Raw genomic sequence first — 17,541 nt, 5'->3', positions numbered from 1 at the left:
GTAGAATCGGCACACTGCAATGCGAGACAATTATAGGACGCTCTGCAGGTGTGTCATGGCTATCTAGATGTGTTCAGGCTCCTTATATCAACCATGACACGACGAATGCATCCCATGGACTCCAGACTCGATATTAGGTAGACGGTCGTATTTCAGTGTCCTCAGTTTATCTAATACTGTATACGAAGCTGCCCCCAGAGATGAACCGAAAGATAATTGAACACTTGAATTGTTAGAAATCTAGTCAAAAAAGGACTATTACCACTTTCTTTGGAATTACGTAACCGTGAAATATTTTTCAGTGGCCTCTTGTAAAATATCATACACTTACTCTTAACAAGCGTTGCAATATCCCATTTAGGATCAATGTTTATCTTTAACTTTGTTTTCTAACTTTATCAAGAATATTAGAATAATAATTCTGGATAAAAATCTCTAAAATATTGCTGATAATTTATTATTATTATTATTATAAAAAATTTCTTCTTTATGGGTTTTTTCCGGCCTCTGACGGGTACTGGTACCAAGTGCATGGGGTGGTTGGTTGTGTCCGGTTATTATTATCATTCTTGTTACTGCTGGTCGAGGAATCCTCTTACTATTCTACAGGTGTTCAGAATCGCGGCTTGCTGGAGTTCTTGTAAGTGTTCTCCGGGAAGCCTGTTGCTGCAAGACTCTTATGGAGGCTCTTTGGGACCGTGTTGGTAGTTGACAATGTGATAGAGATGGTCATTGCGTGTTCCATATACCACACGTCGTAGACTTCCTGTCTTAGGTCTGACTATTTCCTGATCTTTTTCTCGTATGTTTTCTACAGGTTACGTGTGTTGGGCTTCCCCTAAGGAAATGGCTAGTAGGTAGCCATTTCCTTCTTGTCGATTAGGGTTATGTCTGGTCTGTTGTGCGGGATCTTCTTGTCCATTATTATGGCACGGTCTTAGTATATTCTGTGAGTAGAGGTCTCTAGTATGGCTGAGGCTCATGCTTCTATTACGGTAAACTCTTTGATCACCGGTATCTTTGCACTAGCTTCTGATGTATTATCCTGGCCACCTGGTCTTGTCTGTGAGTGCACTCTGTCTTGTTTGATGAGCCTGAATCCTGCGGTGATGTGCTGGATTGTTTCTGGAGCCAGGTGGCATCGACGTGTGACATGTCGACATGTGTGTCCTTGGCAATGTATTTCCTGTAGTTCCTGGTTTTGATTACCTGATCTTGGATAGCGAGCATGAATCCTTCACTCTCGGAGAAGAGCTTTCCTTTCGTGAGCCAAGTGTTGAAAGCCATCTTATCTATGTAGTCTTGGTTGAGGTCATTGTGGTGTCTGCCAAGGACTGTCTTCTTCGCCCATCTTTCTGTCTTTGTTTCTTCTGTCTGTGTTAGTGTGGTCGGTCTCCATGTTGAGGTTAAGTGTTGTGTGCCGTTTGTTATCTTTCTTATGGATTGGTAGATTGGTGCTGTGTTTTCCTGGAAGTAATCCCTTAGTTTCTTAATCGCCTTCTTCTCTTGTTCAGTGAGGTCAGTAAATCCCCTCCTTCTTTACGGGCTATGGTGAGTCTCTCGATGGTCGTTTTCTAGTGGTGCGCCTCTTGATAATAATTTTCCTGGTCAATGTCATAATCCCCTCCAGCTCGGTGTTGGTGCAATCTACGATCGCGAAGTAGTACGTTAGTACTGGGACTGCGTAAGGGTTTATGGCTGTGACCATGTTACACCATTCAGCTTTGATTTTAGCAGACTCCTCAGTCTCTGATGGTATTTTTCAATCAAGCAGGCTTTGATCATCTTATGTTCTAACTAGTGGGCCTGCATCAACCCCAGATATTTGTGTCTCTCTCCCTCTGTCATGGCTTCAATCTCTTCACCGGTCTTCGGCTGGTAGTTTCGTCCCACTGGATGTCGTTGATGCAACCCATGGGTCTTGCATTTGTCTAGGCGAAATTGCAGCCTGATATCAGTGCTGAACTCTTCGGTGATCCGGAGGAGCTGTTGGAGTTGATTCGCAGTTGCGGCACATATTTTAATGTTATCCATGTACATCAGGTCAGAGAGTATGTACAGGTTCTTCCTATCTGCTTTTACGGTATATCATACTTTCTGTAATTGAGCGTGGTGGACAAGTGGGTTTAGTGTTAGACAGAACCATAGTGCGCTCTGGGCATCTCCCTTGAAGATTCCTCTTCTGATGGGGATCGTTCTGGTCGTGATATTCTTGACCTTGATGGCGGTCATTCATTTCGCCATGGTTGCTTCTAGGAAGTGTGTCAGTGTCGGGTTGACTTTGTAAATCTTCATTGTCTCAATCAGTCAGCTGTGGGGAACGGATTCGAATACTTTGCGGTAGTCGATGCAAGCCGTGTACAGGTTGCGGTCCTTTTTGTAAGTTTTCTCCGTAACCGCAGCATCAGTGGTCAATTGCTCCTTGCATCATCGGCTCATCTGCTTACATCCCTTCTGCTGTTCTGCCATGGCGTTCTGGCTCTCCAAGTGGTTTGATATCTTTTTAATTATGCAGCTGGTCAGAATCTTGTACATTGTTGGGAGACAGGTGATTGGTCTGTACTTTGCTGGGTTTGTGGTGTCTCTGTCCTTAGCCTTCAGGTAAGTGATTCCTTGAGTCAGAAACTCATTTTTTTTATTAGTTGTTGGCGCATCGGCTTCTGTGGCTATAATGCACCTCCCAAAGTTTTTGCATTTTACTCTGATCCAAGCCCGAGGCGGGATTCGAACCCGCGACCTTTTTTTTCTTTATTTATTTATTTTATTTTTATATATTTTTTTATTTTTTATTTTATTTATTTATTTTTATTTTATTTATTTATTATTATTTTTTTATTTATTTATTTTTATTTTATTTTATTTATTTATTTTTTTTAAGATCCTAGCCGCCGAAATCCCAGGAAATTAAGCGGCAGGACCTGCCAGAGTGAATCTACAGCTACTGGGTTCCTGGTCTGCCTCCACGGGGCGAAAGTGGGACAACGTTGGGCCTCAATAGGGCTCCAACGGCTAAATGACCAGATGAACAACGGTACAGAACACGACACATGAACAATTCCCACACACTTTTAAATCTCTGGCATTTCTCAGTGAACTGGTTCACTACAATGAAAGCAACGCGGAGATGGGGGAAACCCCTGGTGCCGTATGACAACAACACACACTTACCTTTGGGTTGCCAGGCAGGCACTTTACCCACCTGGCTAGCCCGGTCGGCTTAAGAGACTCGGAATTGTGTCAGGGTGCATTATTATCTAGGTGAGCTGCTTGGCTCTGTGCCTGTGTATGTAGTTGAACTTCTTGTACCGGTAGTTGTGGATGTTATCAATTCCTGGGGTTCTCGAGTTGTGGAAATTCCTGATCGACTCTTGTACATCTTCCTCCCGAATCTCCCGTTCTGTCATCTCTTGTACTCGCATGGTTTTCTTCCTTTCTAGATTTGTTCAGGGGCATGGCCGTTATGGCTAACTTCTCTGATCCACAGGTTCCCCAAGAACTTTTCCGAGGACTTTTCTCAGGATACTCCTGGGTCTCTGCTTCGGTATGGTATGGGTCTTTTTGCGGTCCATTCCCTCGAATTCTGCTGGGACTTTCTTCCACTCTTCTATTCCTGTTATTACGATCTCATCTGTTTCCACTTCGTTATTGTTATCATTAGGAGGCTCCACAAATCAGTCAACTCAGTGAATGTGTTTTGAATCTTGATGAGTAAATTACAGAGAATTTTGTTATTCGATTAATAATAATTAAAAGATAAATTGAAAAGTAAAAATGCGTATTAACCCTATTTCTTAGCTTGTGAATATATTACTAAAACCTTTGTGCACAATATTACGAAAGGGATTGCTCTCCACCAGGTTTATGGCACCTGTAATTTGAATTTTGATGAGCGAGAACAACTTACTGTATCTAAAGATAAGCTTTTTGGACACAGTAAGCTTTATGTAGCCACTTACACACTGCAGTAATATGATTTGCAACTGCCTGAATCTAAGATAAAAAAATATTTTTTCAATAAAACACTCTTAACTGAAGGAATAAAATTAATAAATACGAATTTGTTTTCATTCGCTTAATATGCTCAACAGAGGCTCAAAGGTTATTTGTTTAGATAATACCAACTGTAGCAATCTTAAAATGAATTCTATGTTCTCTTATTCGAAGCCTTTTTTAACTCCATTTGGTGCTCATAGGAGACGCTACTGGCGTCGTTTGTGGCCAGTGTGGGCAGAAGCGTAACTAGGGTATGGTCACATTCGCCATACCCTAGTTACGCTTGTCACATAATATTTTATTATTATTTATTATTTTTTCTGTTTATGCTCCGGGACAACCAAACGGTCAGAGGAGTTCACAAGATAAACAGAATACAAGAAACAGTACCGTATTCAGCAGTCACGGGCTTGAACCCCGGTCACTCAAGGCACGTGTACTTATGGACCCGCGCGCCTGACCACTAGGCTACGGCGATAAATAATTTGAAATTCAATTTGAATTTTTGTGACTTACTGCACGAAAGTGATAACAATGATAGTATATAAAATAATTTACTTAAGTCTGACACAGATGATAACTTTAGGAGACAACGCTTCTAATTTTCATAAATTTGTGAATTTATGTTTATTGCTCCATATAACATTTAGCAAGTTAGTTGCCAAAGCACTTTTAATTTATGGATCATAAATGTTGATGATATATTAAAGGTATCATAAACTAGAAAACAAACAGCGCAATATCGCCTCATTGTCAGGGCCTTATTAATAGCTCGTATTTAGTGAAGAAAACATGCATTTTTAAGATGCTTGAACTGATAAATTTTATAAGAAATTCTGAATTTTTACTTATCGTTGTTGCTGGGTAAAATTTATTTAACAAGTGCACATCTGAATGAATTCTGTTTTATCTTAAAGAAGCGTGGTGCTTGAACAAATTGGAAGTGTCTACGTAAGCGCAGTGGTTCAAATTTTTGATTCCAGTGCAAAATGCAATAGTACTGTAACTGCTTTGCTATAGTAGTATTTATTTAGTATTTTAGTCTTCCTGCTATTGCTGAAATTCCCGAAAACGGCAAAGTAGGGATCTTAGTAGCTTTTAGGTTGTAAAAATAAATATGACCCTCGCGGTAGCACAGTGGTTATAAATGCCGTTCTCACAAACCGTGTGGAAAAGGCCTGGGTTCAGATCTCGTTAGTGACGCGAGGAATTTTTATGGTCTTTATTTCATAACGTGGCTGACTTAATTGGATTTGGCCGATTAGTTGGATGGATTTATCTCTCGGAACTCCGATTTTTCGTCCAGAAAACAGGCTAACGAGAATACATATAACTATAGACAGTATACTGATCCCTAGCAGCAGTTGCTTTGACGCTTATCGCACGTCACACACATCCAATAGATATACGAAGGGAAGTCTGTAAGCTACAATGTACAGAAACAAAACTATTATATTAGGTCATCCGAATAATTAAATTCATATGCCGTGCTGTGTGTTATGGCTGTTAATTGAGTGCAGTGGCGGATTTCCGCACAGGCGCACGAGGCGCGCGCCTGGGGCATCTTAAATCGAGGGGGCCTCAAATCTCAGGTCTCAAAAAAAAAAAATTCTTTCATTTTAAATTTTTACACTCATCTTTATTACCGTTACTGAATAAAACTATAATTTAATATGAGAAGTTAGTAAACTCTTATGCGAATATCCCCACATATTATATGAAATATCTATGCGAACTAAGTGAAGCCGAAGTAGAATACATATTATCATTAATGCTAGATTTTATGTATTAATTTTATGTATTAATGTTAGATTTGGGAGGGATGGTAGTTGTGTCATTTTTTCATTTAAACATTAGTTAAAATATGTATGAAAGAATTGCGCAACCAAAATGAATAAAATCGCAACACCAAATCTAGAGCGCGTGCTATAGTAAAAACGTGCGCATACAATGCACACTGTAGTGGTACCTCTCAAGTGGTACCTCCCGCCTGGGGCCTCTCAAGTGCTAAATCCGCCACTGATTGAGTGTGTTCTATGGTCGATTTGACTGTTTTGCTGGACGAAAAACCCCAGTGTCTGGGGTTTTTCGTCCAGCAAAAACCTTGCTATCTACCCCTGAGACCGACTAATTCAGCTACGGAGTGACAGTGTACAGAAAGAAAGCAGGAAACTGAGTTGAACACAATGGCATACATGCACATCATTTTCAACTTATGCATCGTTGGGAGCACTTCAGGACTGTCGCCGAGTGAATCGTGGATTCACCACTTTTAGCCCGAATCCAGATGTGCATCAATGAACGAGAATCCCGGTTCAATCCCCCCCACCTGCAAATAAAGAAGTTCAAGGCTCTGCCATCAGCAGGAAAGAAAGGTAATAGTGACTGTTAAAAACAATCGCTATTTGGAAATGCCATCAATTCTTGTACATTTTCAGAAGCCTGGAGATAATGTGGGTGCTGCATTCTATTGAACACTTCTGAAAGAGTTTATGGACCCAATTTGAGGAAACCAGCCTGCGATATTGAGACAGAGTGCTGCTGCTGCAGACAAAGGCATTGACCGCATCAGCACGTTCAACCCGAGAGACAGTGATTTTGGGTTGGGACTTATTAATCATACTCTCTATAGTCCGAACTCGCCTGCAGCGTTTTCCATTTTTTTTGTCTGTGAAGTAACAAAATTAATGATTTCACGATACTAAAGAACATTAGAACCAGGGAGCGTAAACTTAAACTGAGGGAGATAGCACGATCAACTTGAAGTGGACCTGAACGTAGGATAGCATTATACACCATTCGTCACTAAAATTGCCCCACCTAGTAAGAATGAATAAATTATCCGAAAATTGGCATGCATAACTGTGACGTGTATGGATGTAAACGATTAGTAAAAAGCCATTCATGACCGTAGAGCGTTTAGTTACGCATCTGTCACCGCTCTGACATAAGAATCTAAATGTGCTATGAAAACGTGTGTAAACGTTAGCAAGCAAACAAAAAGGTAAGCGAATAACCCTCCAAGAGTGCAATAGCTTAAACACACGGAAGATGACATTATGTGTACGGCTCATAAGCATTGAAAGGGGTCAGATCAAGTTGTCAGAAACTGGATCGTCAACACGGCAAATCGCTGTTCATGTGGATCGTGATTTCCGATGGATGCCGTTGGCAATAATAGGTACAGAAAAGTAGTCGGACGTGTCACCAGGATGTGGGAGATGGAACAACGGATCCGCTAAAAAAAACTGCTAAATACAGTGGCGGACAAAAAAAAAAAAACTGCATCACTAGTGAATTTTGCAAATAATGTGTTTTGCCTTGCATTGTGGGTTGCAGAAATGTTCAAAATGCATTTGTTAGATGGGATATATATCTCTGTGAATGAAATCCAATAAAAAGACTCCACCTGATTACCTAATTGCCATAAATATTTTCACAAAGGGTAAAATGCGTAATTAATGGAAATATGAGAAATCATACAAATGGTAATCATGACAACCAGACATACATTTTATTGCATTTACGTGTACAAACTAAAATGACAAGTTAAAGTAATAGTATTATGTACTGTAAATCAGCAAAATAAGTCCTCAGTATTTTATTTTTCCTCCTCCAGCTGCAATTTCAACCTTGCAACGATCCGGCATACAGTTAATCAACTTCTGGATATACAGCTGCCCAATTTCGTGGTACCACACCATTACAATGCTCTCCTGCAGCTGAATCTTACTTTTTGGCTTCTTCTGAGCAATTTTAGACATTATGTACCAGCAATTTTCAGTAGGGTTCAAACCTCGAGTGTTGCCGGGCCAATCGAACACTGTAATGCCAGCATTTATGAGGTATGACTACACCTTAAGGGAGAAAAACGAGGAAAAACATTGGTGTATGTTTTAAGCCTTGCTAGACAAGAAGACAAACTCATCATTAAATCTAAATAGCATAAAACTTACTAATTTTGCTGTGTGACAAGGTGCTGAGTCCTGTTGAAAAATGCAGTTTTGGACGTCTGTGTAGTGATCCCTAATAACGTATTTCAAGCACTCCTCCAAGATAGCAGTGTAGGTTGCAGTCGGTGTTATGCAGTCAGGATGGTATGCCTCTGATTCCCATTGTTCTTTTATCCATGAAACATGCGTTTTAGCCCAAGCAAGGTGCTTTTTCCTCATTTGTTGGGTCAACAAAGACATCTTCTTGAGCTATAGGCATGTAGACGACATTCAGAAAGCCATCTTTGGATATTCAAATTAAAATTATTATATTAGGGCTACCCATAATCTCTTACATATACCCATATATGTATTATGACTGTAAATTGTGTGTGTTCTCTGGTCGATTTGCCTGTTTTGCTGGACGAAAAAACCCCCAGTTTCTTGGAGTAAAAAAACCTTGCTATCTACGCCTGAGACCGACTAACTTAGCCACGGAGTGAAAAAAGCCCACTAAAGTTCATCGCGTCATCGACGGGATTCGAACCCGGGCCTTTTTCCACCAGGTGTGGGGAGGACGGTGACGATACCACTGTGCTACCCGCGCAGACCGTCTTTGTATAGTTCGTGTACATGTTACACCAGAGGACATCTCAAAGTCCAATTTTAGATCAGAAGCGCTAGCATGGCGCCTCCGTAGCCAGGTGGGCAGGAGCAGCAATGTGCAGCACACGCTTCTTGATTAAACCGGGGTTCGAGCCCGTCACCACCAAATACTGAGGATGTGGAAATGTCAGGGAATGACGACCGCATATCCCCAGAGCAATATGGCCTTAGTTGCTAATGCTCCTAAAAACCAAAATAACAACAAGCATGGCGATTATGTAGGCATAGCCGTTTCAAATATCGATCTTGGGAAGGCGTTAGTCACTCTCTTATGGCCTGATCCATGTCTTCTCTTCACATCACCGGTTTCACGCTTTAATTTCATCACCCGGGATACTGTTGACTGGTGGTAGCTTATTTTATCAGCGATAGCACGATTTTAAGATGTTAAGATGCTATAACAGTTTAAAGATATTAAAGAGGTGCCCTTGTTGGTAGCACAGTTGGTAGAATCGCCGTCTATCCCACACCGGGTGGAAAATACCTGACTTCAAATTCCATCAATGACGGGAGGAATTTTTATAGTCCGTTTCACAACATGATTGAGTTAGTCTCAGGCGAGAGTAGCATGGTTTTTAACCCCGGAAACTCGGGTTTTTCGTCCAGTAAACAGAAAATCGACCACAGAACACGCATTTTACAGCTATATTAGTACTGCGTAATATGACCAAAGTTGCTGATGCCTCTAAAACAACCATTCATGAAAGATGTATAATCGAAGATAGCACGATTTCGTACCTGAATGGAGAAGTCTACTGCCGCCTTTAGACTGGTGGGGGTTGGGATTGCCGCTTGAGAAATTCACAGATAGCCAGGGGTTTGTGGCGGTTGCACAAGCTCTGGAGTAAGTAATCTGATCTTGCTTGATGTCCTTTCTGTTTCCAGATTCGATAGAGATCTTGTTTTGTTTTAAAGATGGTGACTATCGCATGCAGGCGCCAGACCTGCATACGATAGTCACTTTCTTGGTTGTAGTATAGTTACTCAACTCAGCCATTTAACAGTTATCGATAACTGGATGCTGTTAAGGAGTGGGCACAAGAGTACGATAATCTGTATAATTATTTGTTTTTCTGAGTTTTATTTGGTTTAAAGTGCCCTCAAGTGTAGCATAGTTGGTAGAATCATCCTCCTTCCCACACCAGATGGAAAAAAACTGAGTTTGAGTCCCATCGATAACGTGAAGAATTTTTATGGGCCTTTTTCACAACATGACTGAGTTCGTATTTTTCAGGCGAGGGTAGCATGTTTTTTTCTCCTGGAAACTCGAGTTTTTTGTCCAGCTAACAGAAATTGGACCACAGAACACAATTTACAGGCAGTATATACGGAGCAATATGACCTAAGTCGCTGATGATACTAAAACCCTACAACTGGTTTAGAAACCTACTTTAATCCAGAAAAAAAAAGAGTATAATTTCTCGATATATATTTTAAAAAAAAAGTAGCATATTCTTTTATGTTTATGCATCTCTATTTATGACAATGCAAACACACAAATCCATCGAATTATGAAATGTCTGTGCCAAGAAATATTAATTTTATCTGTTTATATGAGTTTTATGAGTGGATGGATCATAAATGCTTAAAACTTCTTATACAATTTTTAATCTTTAGAATATTCCTAAAAACGACTCATACTGAACTTTTTTTAAAACATTGTCCAAAAAAAACTCTTTTAATTAAGATGAATAGGTTTCTCACAGTAGTCATGGATGCAATCATTTCTAAAGATAAAAATAAATAAATTTATTACCCCGTTAATGCCTTAAGTGTGGATTGCAGTAAACATCTAGTGAGTTGAAATGATATAAAAGTGATCTGATTTTGGCACTGGGAATAACTTATCATCATACTTCAAACACCCCAGAAGAGTTAGCCGAACTGTAAGTTTTAGTGCTTTGTGCCCTGTACTCGGAAGAGAGAGAAGACCCGTTGTTGGCAGGTCAACAACGGGCGTTCTCTCTTATAAACTAGCTCTCTCTCTTATAAACTGGCGTTGATCTTTCGAAGCTGAGATGTTTATGTCATTCATCTTCCGAATATAAACAACGTTTTTACTCTTCTGCTCAAGATTGAAGATAAAATCAGACTAAAGACAAGAAATAGTGTGTTACTGAATGTTTATATCAATGTCCAACTCTGAATTGATTCTTGGAAGAGCATTTAACGCATATCCCAACATGAAGAACCAAAAGCTATGAGTATGAGTGGGTAAAATCCCGAAGAATTTTTCATTCTTTGCCCTAAAAAAATTTAAAAGTATTAACAGCAACCTAAATTTCCTCCAACTTTTATTTTCCCACAGTACCATCTTCATTTCATTTCTGGTGATATAAAGAATGAAAATAATACGGAAACAAAGAACCACCCCTCTGCAATATTTAAAAAAAAAAAACTGAAGAATATTATCGAGTGTACGTGTCTGGATTATTAAGTCGAATAGCTCTTCTAGATGTGAATAGAAGTTCTAAAGAGTATTAATGTTGGTGTTCTTAAAATTAGCCACTAATTGTATATCATCATAGTCAAAAATCATCGTATATACACTGCTTTGCCAAAATATTAGAGAATACAATAAATGAAAAGTTGAACCTCCAGTTGTGATGATATCAACAGTTCTTTAATTCTCCGTAGGTATGAGAAAACCACTACACCTACCTCCAGTCGTGTCCGTGGACAACGAAAGGAGTGAAACAGGATTCATCGGATTGCATTATTTTTTTACTGCAATCCCGACTGCACTGTTCAATGTGCAATTACAAACGAATATTTGGTCTGCTCATACATGAGAGACTTCGGAGTTCTTTTGAGTTGAATAGCCCATTAATATGCAGCATATTATGATTCTAAAAATAGCACACAGTCACACAACACTTAAACGAGTGAACAGACCATTTCCTAAATGTATTCAATGGCAACAGATATGATGAACGCACAGACCACGGAAAAGAAAATGTCCACACACGTAACCAGTGTCAGAATAATGTCTTGCCATGTGACATCAGTAACGACCAGAGATGAATGGCTATTGTAACCTATGGTTCCCAATACGATTGGCCCAGTATGGCATTCTCTGAAGCAGGCTAGATTACTTCTATCTCAGACGTGCATACCGCCGTCAGTTGATCCCACACAGAAAGGTGATCCATCACTATAAACGACAGGATACCATTCTTGTGTCCCCAAGAAGCTTTCTTCCAGATCCCCCCCCCCCCAACGGACTACGAGAATGCGGCCCACTTCGCTGTTTTTTCTCGGCAGGTGCAGACAAAGATGGCATTGATATTGGAAATCTGGCAGATTGTGATAAATCTGTTTCCTCTCGCTGGTCGGTGAAACCTTCAGTCCTGTTCTGACGTTCTCATGATGCCACCAGAGTCCTGGTGGCATCACGAGAACGTCAGAACAGGATTGAAGTTGGTTGTCTGAGTTTTGGCGCATTATCAACTTTGGCCATTTTGCACCGTATATAATATATCTGTAAATTATGTGTGTTCTGTGATCGATTTGTCTGTTTCCTGGACGAAAAACCCAAGTGTCGGGAAGGAAAAACAATGCTTACCTCTCTTGAGACCGACTAACTCAGAAAACAAGCAAATCGACCAACGAACACACGCAATTCACTAACATAATAAATACACTTGGGCAGATGAATGAATATTTCAGGTGGCCCTAATGTGACATTTATTTTTTTAGACCGTTCAATAGGTAACGGCTTTCAGTGACCAGTTCTGTAACTCTCCTGGACAATGACTTCTGATTAATAGGGTTAAAACCAGAACCTATGGGTTTATGACCTGACTGTTTAACCCATTGAGCTGCCTTACTTTCCCTAATGAGAATTCTGAAGTTTTCTCGATACACTAAACCACAGTTCGATACCACCAATTGACAAGCACAACTATAAACAACAAACTCGGATATCAGTTATATTTCAAATACAGATTTGTAAAACTAACGGATATGCTAAATTATAGCTGCTTCTATCATCAGTGATAGAAGATGATTTAAACTTTGCCATCTTAACTACTGTATATGTGTCATATTTCATCATAAAGCTTACTGTCTATCCTGCAACTGCCACAATCTTTACACGCCATATTGAACCTTCATCTCTCAACTTTTGACCCTGAACTTTTGATTCAGCGCCAAGAAAAATAGTTCTAGAACATCCCTACCTTTGCCAGATGTCTTGGATCTCAGTTTTCTCCTTTCCTGTTAACAGTAATCCCAAACACGAACGGTTGCTGAAACCTATAGCAATGTAGTGTCATGGATTGGTTGGTTGAGGGTTGAGAAACCGGAAGTTTTACAAAGATGCTGGTTTGCGGTATATTTGTATGAGAGACCGTTTGGTAGTGTATAAAGTAGTTAGTTTAGCCAAACTTACGCCATTATTATCGTGTGATTACTAATGCCATTCGAATTGCAAAACTTCGCATGGTATTAAGAACTTTGTTTCCAAAAATGAAAAACTATTTCAATACAAACTATAATCCCAAACGTTTACTGACACCTATATTTTTCAAAAAACCTTTTATTGGTACATTATTTAATAATGTGTCGGCTCATCTTTGACCTTACCGTATCTTCGTCCGTATACTTCGAACTCGTTTTTGATAACAGAGGGTCAGTATTTTGCTCCATTCCTCCTTTAACACAGAAGTAAATTTCACTATTGATTCTAGCGTATTAATCTAGTCCAAAGCTGACCTTCAGGTTCATCCTAAAGGTACCTCGTGTGTAGCACAGTTCGTAGAATCACCGTGCTTCCTTCACCGGATGGAAAAGACCTGAGTTCAAGTCCCGTCAATAACGGGAGGAACTTTTATGTGCCTTTTTCACAACGTGGCTGAGTTAGCCGGTCTCAGGCGAGGGTACAATGGTTTTTTTTCCTCCCGAAACTCGGGTTTTTTGTCCCCAGAGAACACAATTTACAAAAAGCACACACGAAGCAATATGGCCTTAGTCGCTGATGATCCTAAAATCTTCAAACCAAATCACCACAGGATATACAGTGTAACATTGCATTGTCATGATGAATCAAGAAAGGACCCCCGTATTGCCACAGTGTAGAAATAACGGAATTGTCCAGATTGTTGGGTGGTTAATGACAGGAATGACGGTATGCTATTGCAACAGGATCTAGAAAAGTTAAGCAGATGGGCTGAGAAATGGCAATTGAAGTTTAACATTGACAAATGCAAAGTACTGTATATGGATAACCAGAGTAACATACCAACTGTGTGGTACGTTACTCTGGAAAATGAAAAATGCGGGGGGGGGGGGTAATTGTGCAGTCAGATATAAAATTTTCTGAGCAGTGCAGACAGGTTACAAGAGTAGCTCATGGGGTTTTGTCAATGATATACAGAAATTTTGCTAGCACAGATAAGGGGGTGATTATCCCTTTGTATAAGACAATGGTCAGGCCACGCCTTGAGTACTGCGTTCAGGTCTGGAGGTCTCATTTTAGGAAAGATGGAGAGCTGCTAGAACGAGTACAGAGAAAGGCAACGAGATTGATGAGGGGAACAAATGGGTGCTCTTTTTCGATTCTGCAAATTGCAGAATCTGGAGACTAGGCACCTACACAGTGATCTGATTGAGGTGTTTAAGGCTTTTAATAGATTGAGCAAGCTCAGTGCTGATGGAATTCTTCCTCTTGATTAGACTACACACATGAGGGGGCACAAATTCAAATTGAGAAAGGACGGTTGCAGAATAGATGTACGGAAGTTTGCCTTTAACCAGCGGTTGGTTGATTGTTGGAACAAACTTCCATGCGTTGCTGTGAAAGTTGATAGCTTAAATAAATTCAAGGAAGCAGAAAACTATTGGAAGGAATGAATAGGTGAAATGCCCGAACCACAAGAAACAAGCCCAGACGTTGACAGCGCCTCCCGCAGCAACTTCACGGCTGGGATGACACGCTGTGGTAAATAACGTTCTCTGGACATCTGCCTGGCCAAACGCGGTAATCAAATCGGAAACACTGCACCGCGATTCCTCACTCCATAGCACAACTTTCCACTATTAGGGTATTAATTAAGATGGGATTTGTGTTCAACTATTATCAGTTCTTGCTAGCAGTTGGCATTATTCAATGGTAAAAAAAAGGTAAACTGCAGCCATTATCAACCCACTGCAGAATGGAAAGCCTCCTCAACAATTCGTGTTGAGGTAAATGGACCATAATTCTGCCAACCCGCACTGGACTAGCTGGTCCAGTGCGGGTTGGCAGACCGACCGTATTTAGCAGTCAGGGGCTTGAACCCCGGTCTATTCAAGGGGCGTGTGCTACTGCACTCCCGCTCCTGACCACTTGGCTATGGAGGCCTTGAATGAGTGAGGACTAAATAAATCTGCGTACCACCTTTCTAAGAGCCCTCCGATCTCTTTCCATCTATTTCTGCAGTTTACTCGAAGGTGTTTAGCACAGCGGTATCGTCACCATCTTCCCAACACCGAGTGTAAAAGGTCCGGATTCGAATCCAGTCGATGACTCGAGGAACTTTAGTGGGCTTTTTTTACTCCGTGGCTGAGTTAGTCGGTCTCAGGCATAGACAGCAATGTTTTTTTCCCCTGGCAACTCTGGTTTTTCGTCCAGCATAACGGGCAAATCGACCATAGAACACACGCAATTCGCAGACAATACACAATGCATGGTAGATAAATAAAAATATTCGGGTGGCCTAATATGATAATTTAATTTTTTTATATTTTTTTATTTACTCGAAGGTGTTGTGCCCAAATGGAATTTGGTGATTACGTCAGCTACCGTTGATGCAGGGTGCAGCAGTTTTTCAGCAACAGCATGAGCAGAGTGATTGCTAGTTGTAATTTTCCTTTGGAAACTACTAAGCTCAGCGCTTTGCCCAGCTACTATACGTATTTCTTTGATCTGCTTCTAATGTAAACGCAGTTCCTTTTATACCCATTCCAGAAACGTGAATGGCAGGTATGGTTCATTTTTCCGAAATCTCAGGAGTGTCCAGATACTTCTGCCAATATAGGGCATATGCGAGCAAGTACAGTAAAGTTTTTTTTTTAATAATCTGAACCATTGATAAAATTAATACATTGCTTTTTTTCTAATAATTATACACTAACATATTAAAATTATGATATTAGGGTCCCCGTAAATGATTACATCTACCCATATTTATTTTGTCTGTAAATTGCGTGTGTTTTCTGATCGATTTGCCTGTTTGCTGGACGAAAAAATCCCAGTTTATGGTGGGGAAAAACCTTGCTATCTACGCCTGAGACCGACTAACTCAGCCACGGAGTGAAGAAAGCCCAATAAAGTTACTCGCGTCATCGACGGGATTCGAATCCGGACCTTTTCCACTTGGTGTGAGGAGGATGGTGACGATACCACTGTACTACCGCGCAGACTATTATACACTAACACTGAGAGCAAAGTTGATCGTACAGTACTTTATCGGCTGTTTTCTAACGTCATCACCCAATATACTAACTTACGATCATGAGATATGAACCGTGAAAGAAGGGAGAGGGTGGAAGAGACTAGTGGAGGGAAAGGGTGCAGTAGTTGTGAGCACGAAGATTGATCTGTGTTATCTAAGAAAACTTATTATTTCACAAATTTAGATTCAATGGAAGATGCTCTCACAAAGTTCAGTTTGTATTGTAGACATCGTTTTACACATTTTACAGAATATACTAGAAACCAGTACTATTTCTTCTATTTGGAGGACAGTAAGTCCTCCAAATAGAAGTGTGTCAATCGTGTGTCAAACCGATCTCAAAAAACAAACAACCAGAATTTACCAACAGACTTCCGTCCTATATCCATTGGTGCATTATAGCCAAGTAGCTTATGCGCCATGAAACCCCCATATCCATTGGTTACCCTCTGCTAAAAAATCTTTGAAAATCTAATGCTCCCTAAAATCGTCGACCACTGCTTCAGGAATAGACCATCACATCTCCACACATCACTGCAGCAAAGAGGTACCATAATAAACCTTGATACGTATCAACGTGCTTTCGGATGCAACATGCCCTCTGCAATAAGTCTCAAATAGACATCATCTTTCATCTTTGAAATAAAATCAGCTTTCGACAATGTATCAATTCAAGCACTTCTTCATGTATTAGAAAATTATTTCACGGCAACCGACTCCATATTTGTTCTCCAGAACCTCATAAAAGATAGGATATTCATCATATCGCATGGCAATTACGAGACTACGACTACTGTAAAAAGAGGTATACCACAAGGCGGGGTATTATCCACTACCCTCTTTGCAATCGTCCTAGAACCATTTCTTGTAAACCATCCCCCACTATACTTCAGATATCCAGTCCTCTGCATCAGCACGTCAAGAAGAAAAGATATTTAGCATCGAATATTGGATCTTAAGATAACTAAATCGACTGTGAGAGATGCTGTTCACTATACCTCGAACGATATTACACGCTAACATCAATAGACACCATGGAAACTCCTTGTCCTGGGGGGGAAAATCACCACTTTGTCGAAATTACTGACCAAAAAGATTTGATGTTCCTTACATAAATGATATTGTCACAGGAGCATACAGAATCCTCTCATTCACTTAAGGATGACAGTTAACAATCTTGTCTGCCTGAACAATATATTTCCAGCGAACACCATAAAATATCTTCAACTTATCTACAAATATATAATTTGATTTATTATTGTAAATCAATACTCCAAATTGTATATATTATTATAACTGAACAAATAACTTGTGAAACTATCCTTTATGCACCCCTCTAGCTTGCATGCTGTACAGGGAGTGATTGTAAAAAGCAATAAACTGGATAAATAATAAAGATGGTCGATTTTCTAATATTTTGGCAGGTCGGTTTAGTTGGGCGAGAGACGTCCTACGCACACTATGCTACATTTTCACATTTGAGAATCTTAAAGCGGTTGGATATATCAGTATTT

The sequence above is a fragment of the Mastigoproctus giganteus genome, chromosome 4 (assembly GCF_048544385.1).
Source record: "Mastigoproctus giganteus isolate SK-2022 chromosome 4, ASM4854438v1, whole genome shotgun sequence".
Lineage (NCBI taxonomy): Eukaryota > Metazoa > Arthropoda > Arachnida > Uropygi > Thelyphonidae > Mastigoproctus > Mastigoproctus giganteus.
The sequence above is the reverse complement of the archived record's forward strand: the minus strand, read 5'-3'. Positions refer to the sequence as shown.